Source organism: Protomyctophum bolini (genome assembly GCF_963924005.1).
Source record: "Protomyctophum bolini genome assembly, chromosome: 13".
In the NCBI taxonomy this organism is placed as follows: domain Eukaryota; kingdom Metazoa; phylum Chordata; class Actinopteri; order Myctophiformes; family Myctophidae; genus Protomyctophum; species Protomyctophum bolini.
The window spans coordinates 17,845,698-17,863,467 of record NC_137874.1 but is presented as its reverse complement, the minus strand read 5'-3'; positions in this window follow the sequence as shown (position 1 = coordinate 17,863,467).

Sequence of the window (17,770 nt, the reverse complement as noted above, 5' to 3'; positions counted from 1 at the left end):
AGCCTCGTTTCTCATCATTTTGGACCGTGGGCTATAGCCCATATCGTACGGCATACTATAGCGCGCCGTTTTTCATCATTTTTGAGGATTTGAAAAAAATTACGAAATGACAAAAACGATGGGTTATATCCCATGTTTTTTGAATTAAAAAAAAAAAAAGTTAGCCTCGTTTCTCATTATTTTGGACCGTGGGCTATAGCCCATATCGTACGGCATACTATAGCGCGCAGTTTTTCATCATTTTTGAAGATTTGAAAAAAATGACGAAATGACAAAAACGATGGGTTAAAGCACATGTTTTTGGAAATTTTGGAAAAAAAAGTTTGCCTCGTTTCTCATCATTGTGGACCGTGGGCTATAGCCCATATCGTACGGCATACTATGGCACGCCGTTTTTCATCATTTTTGAAGATTTGAAAAAAATGACGAAATGACAAAAACGATGGGTTATAGCCCATGTTTTTTGAATTAAAAAAAAAAAAAGTTAGCCTCGTTTCTCATCATTTTGGACCGTGGGCTATAGCCCATATCGTACGGCATACTATAGCGCGCAGTTTTTCATTATTTTTGAAGATTTGAAAAAAATTACGAAATGACAAAAACGATGGGTTATAGCCCATGTTTTTTGAAATTTTGGAAAAAAAAGTTAGCCTCGTTTCTCATCATTTTGGACCGTGGGCTATAGCCCATATCGTACGGCATACTATAGCGCGCAGTTTTTCATCATTTTTGAAGATTTGAAAAAAATTACGAAATGACAAAAACGATGGGTTATAGCCCATGTTTTTTTAATTAAAAAAAAAAAAAGTTAGCCTCGTTTCTCATCATTTTGGACCGTGGGCTATAGCCCATATCGTACGGCATACTATAGCGCGACGTTTTTCATCATTTTTGAAGATTTGAAAAAAATTACGAAATGACAAAAACGATGGGTTATAGCCCATGTTTTTTGAAATTTTGAAAAAAAAAGTTAGCCTCGTTTCTCATCATTTTGGACCGTGGGCTATAGCCCATATCGTACGGCATACTATAGCGCGCCGTTTTTCATCATTTTTGAGGATTTTAAAAAAATTACGAAATGACAAAAACGATGGGTTATAGCCCATGTTTTTTGAATAAAAAATAAATAAAGTTAGCCTCGTTTCTCATTATTTTGGACCGTGGGCTATAGCCCATATCGTACGGCATACTATAGCGCGCAGTTTTTCATCATTTTTGAAGATTTGAAAAAAATGACGAAATGACAAAAACGATGGGTTATAGCACATGTTTTTGGAAATTTTGAAAAAAAAAGTTTGCCTCGTTTCTCATCATTTTGGACCGTGGGCTATAGCCCATATCATACGGCATACTATGGCACGCCGTTTTTCATCATTTTTGAAGATTTGAAAAAAAATGACGAAATGACAAAAACGATGGGTTATAGCCCATGTTTTTTTAATTTAAAAAAAAAAAAGTTAGCCTCGTTTCTCATCATTTTGGACCGTGGGCTATAGCCCATATCGTACGGCATACTATAGCGCGCAGTTTTTCATTATTTTTGAAGATTTGAAAAAAATTACGAAATGACAAAAACGATGGGTTATAGCCCATGTTTTTTGAAATTTTGAAAAAAAAAGTTAGCCTCGTTTCTCATCCTTTTGGACCGTGGGCTATAGCCCATATCGTACGGCATACTATAGCGCGCAGTTTTTCATCATTTTTGAAGATTTGAAAAAAATTACGAAATGACAAAAACGATGGGTTATAGCCCATGTTTTTTGAATAAAAAAAAAAACAAATTAGCCTCGTTTCTCATTATTTTGGACCGTGGGCTATAGCCCATATCGTACGGCATACTATAGCGCGCAGTTTTTCATCATTTTTGAGGATTTGAAAAAAATTACGAAATGACAAAAACGATGGGTTATAGCCCATGTTTTTTGAAATTTTGGAAAAAAAAGTTAGCCTCGTTTCTCATCATTTTGGACCGTGGGCTATAGCCTATATCGTACGGCATACTATAGCGCGCCGTTTTTCATCATTTTTGAGGATTTGAAAAAAATTACGAAATGACAAAAACGATGGGTTATAGCCCATGTTTTTTTAATTAAAAAAAAAAAAAGTTAGCCTCGTTTCTCATCATTTTGGACCGTGGGCTATAGCCCATATCGTACGGCATACTATGGCACGCCGTTTTTCATCATTTTTGAAGATTTAAAAAAATGACGAAATGACAAAAACGATGGGTTATAGCCCATGTTTTTTGAAATTTTGAAAAAAAATGTTTGCCTCGTTTCTCATCATTTTGGACCGTGGGCTATAGCCCATATCGTACGGCATACTATGGCACGCCGTTTTTCATCATTTTTGAAGATTTGAAAAAAATGACGAAATGACAAAAACGATGGGTTATAGCCCATGTTTTTTGAATTAAAAAAAAAAAAAGTTAGCCTCGTTTCTCATCATTTTGGACCGTGGGCTATAGCCCATATCGTACGGCATACTATAGCGCGCAGTTTTTCATCATTTTTGAAGATTTGAAAACAATTACGAAATGACAAAAACGATGGGTTATAGCCCATGTTTTTTGAAAAAAAAAAAAAAAAAGTTAGCCTCGTTTCTCATCATTTTGGACCGTGGGCTATAGCCCATATCGTACGGCATACTATAACGCGCAGTTTTTCATCATTTTTGAAGATTTGAAAAAAATTACGAAATGACAAAAACGATGGGTTATAGCCCATGTTTTTTGAAATTTTGAAAAAAAAAGTTAGCCTCGTTTCTCATCATTTTGGACCGTGGGCTATAGCCCATATCGTACGGCATACTATAGCGCGCAGTTTTTCATCATTTTTGAGGATTTGAAAAAAATTACGAAATGACAAAAACAATGGGTTATAGCCCATGTTTTTTGAATTTAAAAAAAAAAAAGTTAGCCTCGTTTCTCATTATTTTGGACCGTGGGCTATAGCCCATATCGTACGGCATACTATAGCGCGCAGTTTTTCATCATTTTTGAAGATTTGAAAAAAATTACGAAATGACAAAAACGATGGGTTATAGCCCATGTTTTTTTAAATTTTGAAAAAAAAAGTTAGCCTCGTTTCTCATCATTTTGGACCGTGGGCTATAGCCCATATCGTACGGCATACTATAGCGCGCCGTTTTTCATCATTTTTGAGGATTTGAAAAAAATTACGAAATGACAAAAACGATGGGTTATAGCCCATGTTTTTTGAAAAAAAAAAAAAAAAGTTAGCCTCGTTTCTCATCATTTTGGACCGTGGGCTATAGCCCATATCGTACGGCATACTATAGCGCGCAGTTTTTCATCATTTTTGAAGATTTGAAAAAAATGACGAAATGACAAAAACGATGGGTTATAGCCCATGTTTTTGGAAATTTTGAAAAAAAAAGTTAGCCTCGTTTCTCATCATTTTGGACCGTGGGCTATAGCCCATATCGTACGGCATACTATGGCACGCCGTTTTTCATCATTTTTGAAGATTTGAAAAAAATGACGAAATGACAAAAACGATGGGTTATAGCCCATGTTTTTTGAAATTTTGAAAAAAAACGTTTGCCTCGTTTCTCATCATTTTGGACCGTGGGCTATAGCCCATATCGTACGGCATACTATGGCACGCCGTTTTTCATCATTTTTGAAGATTTGAAAAAAATGACGAAATGACAAAAACGATGGGTTATAGCCCATGTTTTTTGAAATTTTGAAAAAAAAAGTTAGCCTCGTTTCTCATCATTTTGGACCGTGGGCTATAGCCCATATCGTACGGCATACTATAGCGCGCAGTTTTTCATCATTTTTGAAGATTTGAAAAAAATGACGAAATGACAAAAACGATGGGTTATAGCCCATGTTTTTGGAAATTTTGAAAAAAAAAGTTAGCCTCGTTTCCAATCATTTTGGACCGTGGGCTATAGCCCATATCGTACGGCATACTATGGCACGCCGTTTTTCATCATTTTTGAAGATTTGAAAAAAATGACGAAATGACAAAAACGATGGGTTATAGCCCATGTTTTTTGAAATTTTGAAAAAAAAAGTTTGCCTCGTTTCTCATCATTTTGGACCGTGGGCTATAGCCCATATCGTACGGCATACTATGGCACGCCGTTTTTCATCATTTTTGAAGATTTGAAAAAAATGACGAAATGACAAAAACGATGGGTTATAGCCCATGTTTTTTGAAATTTTGAAAAAAAAAGTTAGCCTCGTTTCTCATCATTTTGGACCGTGGGCTATAGCCCATATCGTACGGCATACTATAGCGCGCCGTTTTTCATCATTTTTGAGGATTTGAAAAAAATTACGAAATGACAAAAACGATGGGTTATAGCCCATGTTTTTGGAAATTTTGAAAAAAAAAGTTAGCCTCGTTTCTCATCATTTTGGACCGTGGGCTATAGCCCATATCGTACGGCATACTATGGCACGCCGTTTTTCATCATTTTTGAAGATTTGAAAAAAATGACGAAATGACAAAAACGATGGGTTATAGCCCATGTTTTTTTAATAAAAAAAAAAAAAAAGTTAGCCTCGTTTCTCATCATTTTGGACCGTGGGCTATAGCCCATATCGTACGGCATACTATAGCGCGCAGTTTTTCATCATTTTTGAAGATTTGAAAAAAATTACGAAATGACAAAAACGATGGGTTATAGCCCATGTTTTTTGAAATTAAAAAAAAAAAAGTTAGCCTCGTTTCTCATCATTTTGGACCGTGGGCTATAGCCCATATCGTACGGCATACTATAGCGCGCAGTTTTTCATCATTTTTGAAGATTTGAAAAAAATTACGAAATGACAAAAACGATGGGTTATAGCCCATGTTTTTTGAAATTAAAAAAAAAAAAGTTAGCCTCGTTTCTCATCATTTTGGACCGTGGGCTATAGCCCATATCGTACGGCATACTATAGCGCGCAGTTTTTCATCATTTTTGAAGATTTGAAAACAATTACGAAATGACAAAAACGATGGGTTATAGCCCATGTTTTTTGAAAAAAAAAAAAAAAAAGTTAGCCTCGTTTCTCATCATTTTGGACCGTGGGCTATAGCCCATATCGTACGGCATACTATAACGCGCAGTTTTTCATCATTTTTGAAGATTTGAAAAAAATTACGAAATGACAAAAACGATGGGTTATAGCCCATGTTTTTTGAAATTTTGAAAAAAAAAGTTAGCCTCGTTTCTCAGCATTTTGGACCGTGGGCTATAGCCCATATCGTACGGCATACTATAGCGCGCAGTTTTTCATCATTTTTGAGGATTTGAAAAAAATTACGAAATGACAAAAACAATGGGTTATAGCCCATGTTTTTTGAAAAAAAAAAAAAAAAAGTTAGCCTCGTTTCTCATTATTTTGGACCGTGGGCTATAGCCCATATCGTACGGCATACTATAGCGCGCAGTTTTTCATCATTTTTGAAGATTTGAAAAAAATTACGAAATGACAAAAACGATGGGTTATAGCCCATGTTTTTTTAAATTTTGAAAAAAAAAGTTAGCCTCGTTTCTCATCATTTTGGACCGTGGGCTATAGCCCATATCGTACGGCATACTATGGCACGCCGTTTTTCATCATTTTTGAAGATTTGAAAAAAATGACGAAATGACAAAAACGATGGGTTATAGCCCATGTTTTTGGAAATTAAAAAAAAAAAAGTTAGCCTCGTTTCTCATCATTTTGGACCGTGGGCTATAGCCCATATCGTACGGCATACTATAGCGCGCAGTTTTTCATCATTTTTGAAGATTTGAAAAAAATTACGAAATGACAAAAACGATGGGTTATAGCCCATGTTTTTTGAAATTAAAAAAAAAAAAAGTTAGCCTCGTTTCTCATCATTTTGGACCGTGGGCTATAGCCCATATCGTACGGCATACTATAGCGCGCAGTTTTTCATCATTTTTGAAGATTTGAAAACAATTACGAAATGACAAAAACGATGGGTTATAGCCCATGTTTTTTGAAAAAAAAAAAAAAAAGTTAGCCTCGTTTCTCATCATTTTGGACCGTGGGCTATAGCCCATATCGTACGGCATACTATAACGCGCAGTTTTTCATCATTTTTGAAGATTTGAAAAAAATTACGAAATGACAAAAACGATGGGTTATAGCCCATGTTTTTTGAAATTTTGAAAAAAAAAGTTAGCCTCGTTTCTCAGCATTTTGGACCGTGGGCTATAGCCCATATCGTACGGCATACTATAGCGCGCAGTTTTTCATCATTTTTGAGGATTTGAAAAAAATTACGAAATGACAAAAACAATGGGTTATAGCCCATGTTTTTTGAAAAAAAAAAAAAAAAGTTAGCCTCGTTTCTCATTATTTTGGACCGTGGGCTATAGCCCATATCGTACGGCATACTATAGCGCGCAGTTTTTCATCATTTTTGAAGATTTGAAAAAAATTACGAAATGACAAAAACGATGGGTTATAGCCCATGTTTTTTTAAATTTTGAAAAAAAAAGTTAGCCTCGTTTCTCATCATTTTGGACCGTGGGCTATAGCCCATATCGTACGGCATACTATAGCGCGCCGTTTTTCATCATTTTTGAGGATTTGAAAAAAAATACGAAATGACAAAAACGATGGGTTATAGCCCATGTTTTTTGAAAAAAAAAAAAAAAGTTAGCCTCGTTTCTCATCATTTTGGACCGTGGGCTATAGCCCATATCGTACGGCATACTATAGCGCGCAGTTTTTCATCATTTTTGAAGATTTGAAAAAAATGACGAAATGACAAAAACGATGGGTTATAGCCCATGTTTTTTGAAATTTTGAAAAAAAACGTTAGCCTCGTTTCTCATCATTTTGGACCGTGGGCTATAGCCCATATCGTACGGCATACTATGGCACGCCGTTTTTCATCATTTTTGAAGATTTGAAAAAAATGACGAAATGACAAAAACGATGGGTTATAGCCCATGTTTTTTGAAATTTTGAAAAAAAAAGTTTGCCTCGTTTCTCATCATTTTGGACCGTGGGCTATAGCCCATATCGTACGGCATACTATGGCACGCCGTTTTTCATCATTTTTGAAGATTTGAAAAAAATGACGAAATGACAAAAACGATGGGTTATAGCCCATGTTTTTGGAAATTTTGAAAAACAAAGTTAGCCTCGTTTCTCATCATTTTGGACCGTGGGCTATAGCCCATATCGTACGGCATACTATGGCACGCCGTTTTTCATCATTTTTGAAGATTTGAAAAAAATGACGAAATGACAAAAACGATGGGTTATAGCCCATGTTTTTTGAAATTTTGAAAAAAAAAGTTTGCCTCGTTTCTCATCATTTTGGACCGTGGGCTATAGCCCATATCGTACGGCATACTATGGCACGCCGTTTTTCATCATTTTTGAAGATTTGAAAAAAATGACGAAATGACAAAAACGATGGGTTATAGCCCATGTTTTTTTAAATTTTGAAAAAAAAAGTTAGCCTCGTTTCTCATCATTTTGGACCGTGGGCTATAGCCCATATCGTACGGCATACTATAGCGCGCCATTTTTCATCATTTTTGAGGATTTGAAAAAAATTACGAAATGACAAAAACGATGGGTTATAGCCCATGTTTTTGGAAATTTTGAAAAAAAAAGTTAGCCTCGTTTCTCATCATTTTGGACCGTGGGCTATAGCCCATATCGTACGGCATACTATGGCACGCCGTTTTTCATCATTTTTGAAGATTTGAAAAAAATGACGAAATGACAAAAACGATGGGTTATATCCCATGTTTTTTGAAATTTTGAAAAAAAAAGTTTGCCTCGTTTCTCATCATTTTGGACCGTGGGCTATAGCCCATATCGTACGGCATACTATGGCACGCCGTTTTTCATCATTTTTGAAGATTTGAAAAAAATGACGAAATGACAAAAACGATGGGTTATAGCCCATGTTTTTTGAATTAAAAAAAAAAAAAAGTTAGCCTCGTTTCTCATCATTTTGGACCGTGGGCTATAGCGCATATCGTACGGCATACTATAGCGCGCAGTTTTTCATCATTTTTGAAGATTTGAAAAAAATTACGAAATGACAAAAACGATGGGTTATAGCCCATGTTTTTTTAAATTAAAAAAAAAAAAGTTAGCCTCGTTTCTCATCATTTTGGACCGTGGGCTATAGCCCATATCGTACGGCATACTATAGCGCGCAGTTTTTCATCATTTTTGAAGATTTGAAAAAAATTACGAAATGACAAAAACGATGGGTTATAGCCCATGTTTTTTGAAATTTAAAAAAAAAAAGTTAGCCTCGTTTCTCATCATTTTGGACCGTGGGCTATAGCCCATATCGTACGGCATACTATAGCGCGCCGTTTTTCATCATTTTTGAGGATTTGAAAAAAATTACGAAATGACAAAAACAATGGGTTATAGCCCATGTTTTTTTAATTAAAAAAAAAAAAAGTTAGCCTCGTTTCTCATCATTTTGGACCGTGGGCTATAGCCCATATCGTACGGCATACTATAGCGCGCAGTTTTTCATCATTTTTGAAGATTTGAAAAAAATGACGAAATGACAAAAACGATGGGTTATAGCCCATGTTTTTGTAAATTTTGAAAAAAAAAGTTAGCCTCGTTTCTCATCATTTTGGACCGTGGGCTATAGCCCATATCGTACGGCATACTATGGCACGCCGTTTTTCATCATTTTTGAAGATTTGGAAAAAATGACGAAATGACAAAAACGATGGGTTATACTTATAGCCCATGTTTTTTGAAATTTTGAAAAAAAAAGTTTGCCTCGTTTCTCATCATTTTGGACCGTGGGCTATAGCCCATATCGTACGGCATACTATGGCACGCCGTTTTTCATCATTTTTGAAGATTTGAAAAAAATGACGAAATGACAAAAACGATGGGTTATAGCCCATGTTTTTTGAAATTTTGAAAAAAAAAGTTAGCCTCGTTTCTCATCATTTTGGACCGTGGGCTATAGCCCATATCGTACGGCATACTATAGCGCGCAGTTTTTCATCATTTTTGAAGATTTGAAAAAAATGACGAAATGACAAAAACGATGGGTTATAGCCCATGTTTTTGGAAATTTTGAAAAAAAAAGTTAGCCTCGTTTCTCATCATTTTGGACCGTGGGCTATAGCCCATATCGTACGGCATACTATAGCGCGCAGTTTTTCATCATTTTTGAAGATTTGAAAAAAATTACGAAATGACAAAAACGATGGGTTATAGCCCATGTTTTTTGAAATTAAAAAAAAAAAAGTTAGCCTCGTTTCTCATCATTTTGGACCGTGGGCTATAGCGCATATCGTACGGCATACTATAGCGCGCAGTTTTTCATCATTTTTGAAGATTTGAAAAAAATTACGAAATGACAAAAACGATGGGTTATAGCCCATGTTTTTTTAAATTAAAAAAAAAAAAGTTAGCCTCGTTTCTCATCATTTTGGACCGTGGGCTATAGCCCATATCGTACGGCATACTATAGCGCGCAGTTTTTCATCATTTTTGAAGATTTGAAAAAAATTACGAAATGACAAAAACGATGGGTTATAGCCCATGTTTTTTGAAATTTAAAAAAAAAAGTTAGCCTCGTTTCTCATCATTTTGGACCGTGGGCTATAGCCCATATCGTACGGCATACTATAGCGCGCCGTTTTTCATCATTTTTGAGGATTTGAAAAAAATTACGAAATGACAAAAACAATGGGTTATAGCCCATGTTTTTTTAATTAAAAAAAAAAAAAGTTAGCCTCGTTTCTCATCATTTTGGACCGTGGGCTATAGCCCATATCGTACGGCATACTATAGCGCGCAGTTTTTCATCATTTTTGAAGATTTGAAAAAAATGACGAAATGACAAAAACGATGGGTTATAGCCCATGTTTTTGTAAATTTTGAAAAAAAAAGTTAGCCTCGTTTCTCATCATTTTGGACCGTGGGCTATAGCCCATATCGTACGGCATACTATGGCACGCCGTTTTTCATCATTTTTGAAGATTTGGAAAAAATGACGAAATGACAAAAACGATGGGTTATAGCCCATGTTTTTTGAAATTTTGAAAAAAAAAGTTTGCCTCGTTTCTCATCATTTTGGACCGTGGGCTATAGCCCATATCGTACGGCATACTATGGCACGCCGTTTTTCATCATTTTTGAAGATTTGAAAAAAATGACGAAATGACAAAAACGATGGGTTATAGCCCATGTTTTTTGAAATTTTGAAAAAAAAAGTTAGCCTCGTTTCTCATCATTTTGGACCGTGGGCTATAGCCCATATCGTACGGCATACTATAGCGCGCAGTTTTTCATCATTTTTGAAGATTTGAAAAAAATGACGAAATGACAAAAACGATGGGTTATAGCCCATGTTTTTGGAAATTTTGAAAAAAAAAGTTAGCCTCGTTTCTCATCATTTTGGACCGTGGGCTATAGCCCATATCGTACGGCATACTATAGCGCGCAGTTTTTCATCATTTTTGAAGATTTGAAAAAAATTACGAAATGACAAAAACGATGGGTTATAGCCCATGTTTTTTGAAATTAAAAAAAAAAAAGTTAGCCTCGTTTCTCATCATTTTGGACCGTGGGCTATAGCCCATATCGTACGGCATACTATAGCGCGCAGTTTTTCATCATTTTTGAAGATTTGAAAAAAAATACGAAATGACAAAAACGATGGGTTATAGCCCATGTTTTTTGAAATTTTGAAAAAAAAAGTTAGCCTCGTTTCTCATCATTTTGGACCGTGGGCTATAGCCCATATCGTACGGCATACTATAGCGCGCCGTTTTTCATCATTTTTGAGGATTTGAAAAAAATTACGAAATGACAAAAACGATGGGTTATAGCCCATGTTTTTTTAATTAAAAAAAAAAAAGTTAGCCTCGTTTCTCATCATTTTGGACCGTGGGCTATAGCCCATATCGTACGGCATACTATAGCGCGCAGTTTTTCATCATTTTTGAAGATTTGAAAAAAATGACGAAATGACAAAAACGATGGGTTATAGCCCATGTTTTTGGAAATTAAAAAAAAAAAAGTTAGCCTCGTTTCTCATCATTTTGGACCGTGGGCTATAGCGCATATCGTACGGCATACTATAGCGCGCAGTTTTTCATCATTTTTGAAGATTTGAAAAAAATTACGAAATGACAAAAACGATGGGTTATAGCCCATGTTTTTTTAAATTAAAAAAAAAAAAGTTAGCCTCGTTTCTCATCATTTTGGACCGTGGGCTATAGCCCATATCGTACGGCATACTATAGCGCGCAGTTTTTCATCATTTTTGAAGATTTGAAAAAAATTACGAAATGACAAAAACGATGGGTTATAGCCCATGTTTTTTGAAATTTAAAAAAAAAAAGTTAGCCTCGTTTCTCATCATTTTGGACCGTGGGCTATAGCCCATATCGTACGGCATACTATAGCGCGCCGTTTTTCATCATTTTTGAGGATTTGAAAAAAATTACGAAATGACAAAAACAATGGGTTATAGCCCATGTTTTTTTAATTAAAAAAAAAAAAAGTTAGCCTCGTTTCTCATCATTTTGGACCGTGGGCTATAGCCCATATCGTACGGCATACTATAGCGCGCAGTTTTTCATCATTTTTGAAGATTTGAAAAAAATGACGAAATGACAAAAACGATGGGTTATAGCCCATGTTTTTGTAAATTTTGAAAAAAAAAGTTAGCCTCGTTTCTCATCATTTTGGACCGTGGGCTATAGCCCATATCGTACGGCATACTATGGCACGCCGTTTTTCATCATTTTTGAAGATTTGGAAAAAATGACGAAATGACAAAAACGATGGGTTATAGCCCATGTTTTTTGAAATTTTGAAAAAAAAAGTTTGCCTCGTTTCTCATCATTTTGGACCGTGGGCTATAGCCCATATCGTACGGCATACTATGGCACGCCGTTTTTCATCATTTTTGAAGATTTGAAAAAAATGACGAAATGACAAAAACGATGGGTTATAGCCCATGTTTTTTGAAATTTTGAAAAAAAAAGTTAGCCTCGTTTCTCATCATTTTGGACCGTGGGCTATAGCCCATATCGTACGGCATACTATAGCGCGCAGTTTTTCATCATTTTTGAAGATTTGAAAAAAATGACGAAATGACAAAAACGATGGGTTATAGCCCATGTTTTTGGAAATTTTGAAAAAAAAAGTTAGCCTCGTTTCTCATCATTTTGGACCGTGGGCTATAGCCCATATCGTACGGCATACTATAGCGCGCAGTTTTTCATCATTTTTGAAGATTTGAAAAAAATTACGAAATGACAAAAACGATGGGTTATAGCCCATGTTTTTTGAAATTAAAAAAAAAAAAGTTAGCCTCGTTTCTCATCATTTTGGACCGTGGGCTATAGCCCATATCGTACGGCATACTATAGCGCGCAGTTTTTCATCATTTTTGAAGATTTGAAAAAAAATACGAAATGACAAAAACGATGGGTTATAGCCCATGTTTTTTGAAATTTTGAAAAAAAAAGTTAGCCTCGTTTCTCATCATTTTGGACCGTGGGCTATAGCCCATATCGTACGGCATACTATAGCGCGCCGTTTTTCATCATTTTTGAGGATTTGAAAAAAATTACGAAATGACAAAAACGATGGGTTATAGCCCATGTTTTTTTAATTAAAAAAAAAAAAGTTAGCCTCGTTTCTCATCATTTTGGACCGTGGGCTATAGCCCATATCGTACGGCATACTATAGCGCGCAGTTTTTCATCATTTTTGAAGATTTGAAAAAAATGACGAAATGACAAAAACGATGGGTTATAGCCCATGTTTTTGGAAATTTTGAAAAAAAAAGTTAGCCTCGTTTCTCATCATTTTGGACCGTGGGCTATAGCCCATATCGTACGGCATACTATGGCACGCCGTTTTTCATCATTTTTGAAGATTTGAAAAAAATGACGAAATGACAAAAACGATGGGTTATAGCCCATGTTTTTTTAATTAAAAAAAAAAAAAGTTAGCCTCGTTTCTCATCATTTTGGACCGTTGGCTATAGCCCATATCGTACGGCATACTATAGCGCGCAGTTTTTCATCATTTTTGAAGATTTGAAAAAAATTACGAAATGACAAAAACGATGGGTTATAGCCCATGTTTTTTTAATTAAAAAAAAAAAAAGTTAGCCTCGTTTCTCATCATTTTGGACCGTTGGCTATAGCCCATATCGTACGGAATACTATAGCGCGCAGTTTTTCATCATTTTTGAAGATTTGAAAAAAATTACGAAATGACAAAAACGATGGGTTATAGCCCATGTTTTTTGAAATTTTGAAAAAAAAAGTTAGCCTCGTTTCTCATCATTTTGGACCGTGGGCTATAGCCCATATCGTACGGCATACTATAGCGCGCCGTTTTTCATCATTTTTGAGGATTTGAAAAAAATTACGAAATGACAAAAACGATGGGTTATAGCCCATGTTCTTTTAATTAAAAAAAAAAAAAGTTAGCCTCGTTTCTCATCATTTTGGACCGTGGGCTATAGCCCATATCGTACGGCATACTATAGCGCGCAGTTTTTCATCATTTTTGAAGATTTGAAAAAAATGACGAAATGACAAAATTGATGGGTTATAGCCCATGTTTTTGGAAATTTTGAAAAAAAAAGTTAGCCTCGTTTCTCATCATTTTGGACCGTGGGCTATAGCCCATATCGTACGGCATACTATAGCGCGCAGTTTTTCATCATTTTTGAAGATTTGAAAAAAATGACGAAATGACAAAAACGATGGGTTATAGCCCATGTTTTTGGAAATTTTGAAAAAAAAAAGTTAGCCTCGTTTCTCATCATTTTGGACCGTGGGCTATAGCCCATATCGTACGGCATACTATGGCACGCCGTTTTTCATCATTTTTGAAGATTTGAAAAAAATGACGAAATGACAAAAACGATGGGTTATAGCCCATGTTTTTTGAAATTTTGAAAAAAAAAGTTAGCCTCGTTTCTCATCATTTTGGACCGTGGGCTAAAGCCCATATCGTACGGCATACTATAGCGCGCAGTTTTTCATCATTTTTGAAGATTTGAAAAAAATGACGAAATGACAAAAACGATGGGTTATAGCCCATGTTTTTGGAAATTTTGAAAAAAAAGGTTAGCCTCGTTTCTCATCATTTTGGACCGTGGGCTATAGCCCATATCGTACGGCATACTATGGCACGCCGTTTTTCATCATTTTTGAAGATTTGAAAAAAATGACGAAATGACAAAAACGATGGGTTATAGCCCATGTTTTTTGAAATTTTGAAAAAAAAAGTTAGCCTCGTTTCTCATCATTTTGGACCGTGGGCTATAGCCCATATCGTACGGCATACTATGGCACGCCGTTTTTCATCATTTTTGAAGATTTGAAAAAAATGACGAAATGACAAAAACGATGGGTTATAGCCCATGTTTTTTTAATTAAAAAAAAAAAAAGTTAGCCTCGTTTCTCATCATTTTGGACCGTGGGCTATAGCCCATATCGTACGGCATACTATAGCAGGCAGTTTTTCATCATTTTTGAAGATTTGAAAAAAATTACGAAATGACAAAAGCGATGGGTTATAGCCCATGTTTTTTTAAATTAAAAAAAAAAAAGTTAGCCTCGTTTCTCATCATTTTGGACCGTGGGCTATAGCCCATATCGTACGGCATACTATAGCGCGCCGTTTTTCATCATTTTTGAGGATTTGAAAAAAATTACGAAATGACAAAAACGATGGGTTATAGCCCATGTTTTTTGAAAGAAAAAAAAAAGTTAGCCTCGTTTCTCATCATTTTGGACCGTGGGCTATAGCCCATATCGTACGGCATACTATAGCGCGCCGTTTTTCATCATTTTTGAGGATTCGAAAAAAATTACGAAATGACAAAAACAATGGGTTATAGCCCATGTTTAAAAAAAAAAAAAAAAAAGGTTAGCCTCGTTTCTCATTATTTTGGACCGTGGGCTATAGCCCATATCGTACGGCATACTATAGCGCGCCGTTTTTCATCATTTTTGAGGATTTGAAAAAAATTACGAAATGACAAAAACGATGGGTTATAGCCCATGTTTTTTGAAAAAAAAAAAAGTTAGCCTCGTTTCTCATCATTTTGGACCGTGGGCTATAGCCCATATCGTACGGCATACTATGGCACGCCGTTTTTCATCATTTTTGAAGATTTGAAAAAAATGACGAAATGACAAAAACGATGGGTTATAGCCCATGTTTTTTGAAATTTTGAAAAAAAAAGTTAGCCTCGTTTCTCATCATTTTGGACCGTGGGCTATAGCCCATATCGTACGGCATACTATAGCGCGCAGTTTTTCATCATTTTTGAAGATTTGAAAAAAATGACGAAATGACAAAAACGATGGGTTATAGCCCATGTTTTTGGAAATTTTGGAAAAAAAAGTTAGCCTCGTTTCTCATCATTTTGGACCGTGGGCTATAGCCCATATCGTACGGCATACTATGGCACGCCGTTTTTCATCATTTTTGAAGATTTGAAAAAAATGACGAAATGACAAAAACGATGGGTTATAGCCCATGTTTTTTGAAATTTTGAAAAAAAAAGTTAGCCTCGTTTCTCATCATTTTGGACCGTGGGCTATAGCCCATATCGTACGGCATACTATAGCGCGCAGTTTTTCATCATTTTTGAAGATTTGAAAAAAATGACGAAATGACAAAAACGATGGGTTATAGCTAGAGATGCACCGATCGATCGGCCTCCCGATCGATCGGGCCCGATCACGTCATTTTCAAAAGATCGGGATCGGGAAAAAAATATCGGGAAATATTTATTTATTAAATATTTTTTATTTTTATTTTTATTAAATCATTTCATAATTGTATTTAACGTTACAGAAGAAACGTGACCATCTATAAGTCTTAAAGTCATCCTCCCGAGTCTTTTGTTTTGTTTTTTAATACAGATTGGTTCATAATAACAACAAAACATCCTCCTCTGAGTCGAAACAGCCTCTTGCTGCTGCTCCTAGGAAAACTTGTTGCACGACAGTGACGTTGGCCCTAAACAGCAGATCTGCAAGCTCACAAAGAGTTGCTTTCGCAACGCGCTGTGATCTTGTAGATTTGCTATTGGGCGACGAATGGCGACGTTCGTGTAACTTGCGTGGCTAGTAGGCTAATAGCAGAAAGCTAACGACAACAAGCGGCAGCGGCTGCACTGAAACAACCGACGCTTAAAGCGACTTTTAAAAAGAAGGAACCACAGAGAGAGAGAGAGAGAGAGATGATGAGGAGAATCCAGCCCTCGTAAAGACCACTCGGTGGAATAATTATTGATCGTCATACACAGAGACACACACAGCGGAGTAACCTCGAATCAACAGGCTTCTAAGCACCGTCTTGTTCAGATCTGCTTCTGCATCTGCACTCGCTGTTTGAGTGCTAAAAAGGGAGAGAGAGAGCAAAAACAACTCGTTGTTGTTGCTCTGTCCAACCGGAGCAGGAGAAGAACATTCCGTCTGAAAAGTCCCAACAAAATACTCTATGTCCAATCCATGACTGTAGATAGAAACCCTTCTTCTAATAATATAAGCATAATATCTCATGCAGAGATCTTTATTGTAAACTTTTGTAAATGTTTCTGTGCGACACGGAATCCCTCCTCTCCCCAGTGAGCTCTCCTCTCCTCCCTGCATGTGCTGCGACTCTGCACCACGTGTGAGCGCGGTGCATTATTTTTCCCTTGAACATAATGATGAGGCACATTAAAATAGCAATATAAGGTTTTTTTTCCCCCTTTAAATAATGAAAAGGCAGAAATGTCTAATAAAATAATATATGCTAAAAAAAGAATAAAAGATAATGCTATAAATAAACTTTTTGAGTGGTGCAAGCCAGTCCCTTGGACTTATGTGTGTGGGTGCCTGCCTGGCTGGCTGGGTATGAGCATGAAAACAGCATGGTTGTTTTTCACCACCTGTGTGCAACCTAACACACGCACACAAACACATGCCCATATTAACTGTATATGATGATTTCGTGTGTGCCAGTACAGTACAGTAGAGGGTACAGTAGAGGGACCGGCACACAGTAACTCTGTCATTTCTCAACCGTTTCGGACACGGGGTGGCAGTTCGGAACCGTTTTAGTCCCTTTTTTTTTCTTACTGCATTGCCAAAATGTATCTGATCGGGAAGAATTATCGGAAATGATCGGAATTGTATCGGGAGCAAAAAAAAGTGATCGGATCGGGAAATATCGGGATCGGCAGATACTCAAACTCAAATGATCGGGATCGGATCGGGAGCAAAAAAACGTGATCGGTGCATCTCTAGTTATAGCCCATGTTTTTTGAAATTTTGAAAAAAAAAGTTAGCCTCGTTTCTCATCATTTTGGACCGTGGGCTATAGCCCATATCGTACGGCATACTATGGCACGCCGTTTTTCATCATTTTTGAAGATTTGAAAAAAATGACGAAATGACAAAAACGATGGGTTATAGCCCATGTTTTTTGAATTAAAAAAAAAAAAAGTTAGCCTCGTTTCTCATCATTTTGGACCGTGGGCTATAGCCCATATCGTACGGCATACTATAGCACGCAGTTTTTCATCATTTTTGAAGATTTGAAAAAAATTACGAAATGACAAAAACGATGGGTTATAGCCCATGTTTTTTGAAATTAAAAAAAAAAAAGTTAGCCTCGTTTCTCATCATTTTGGACCGTGGGCTATAGCCCATATCGTACGGCATACTATAGCGCGCAGTTTTTCATCATTTTTGAAGATTTGAAAAAAATTACGAAATGACAAAAACGATGGGTTATAGCCCA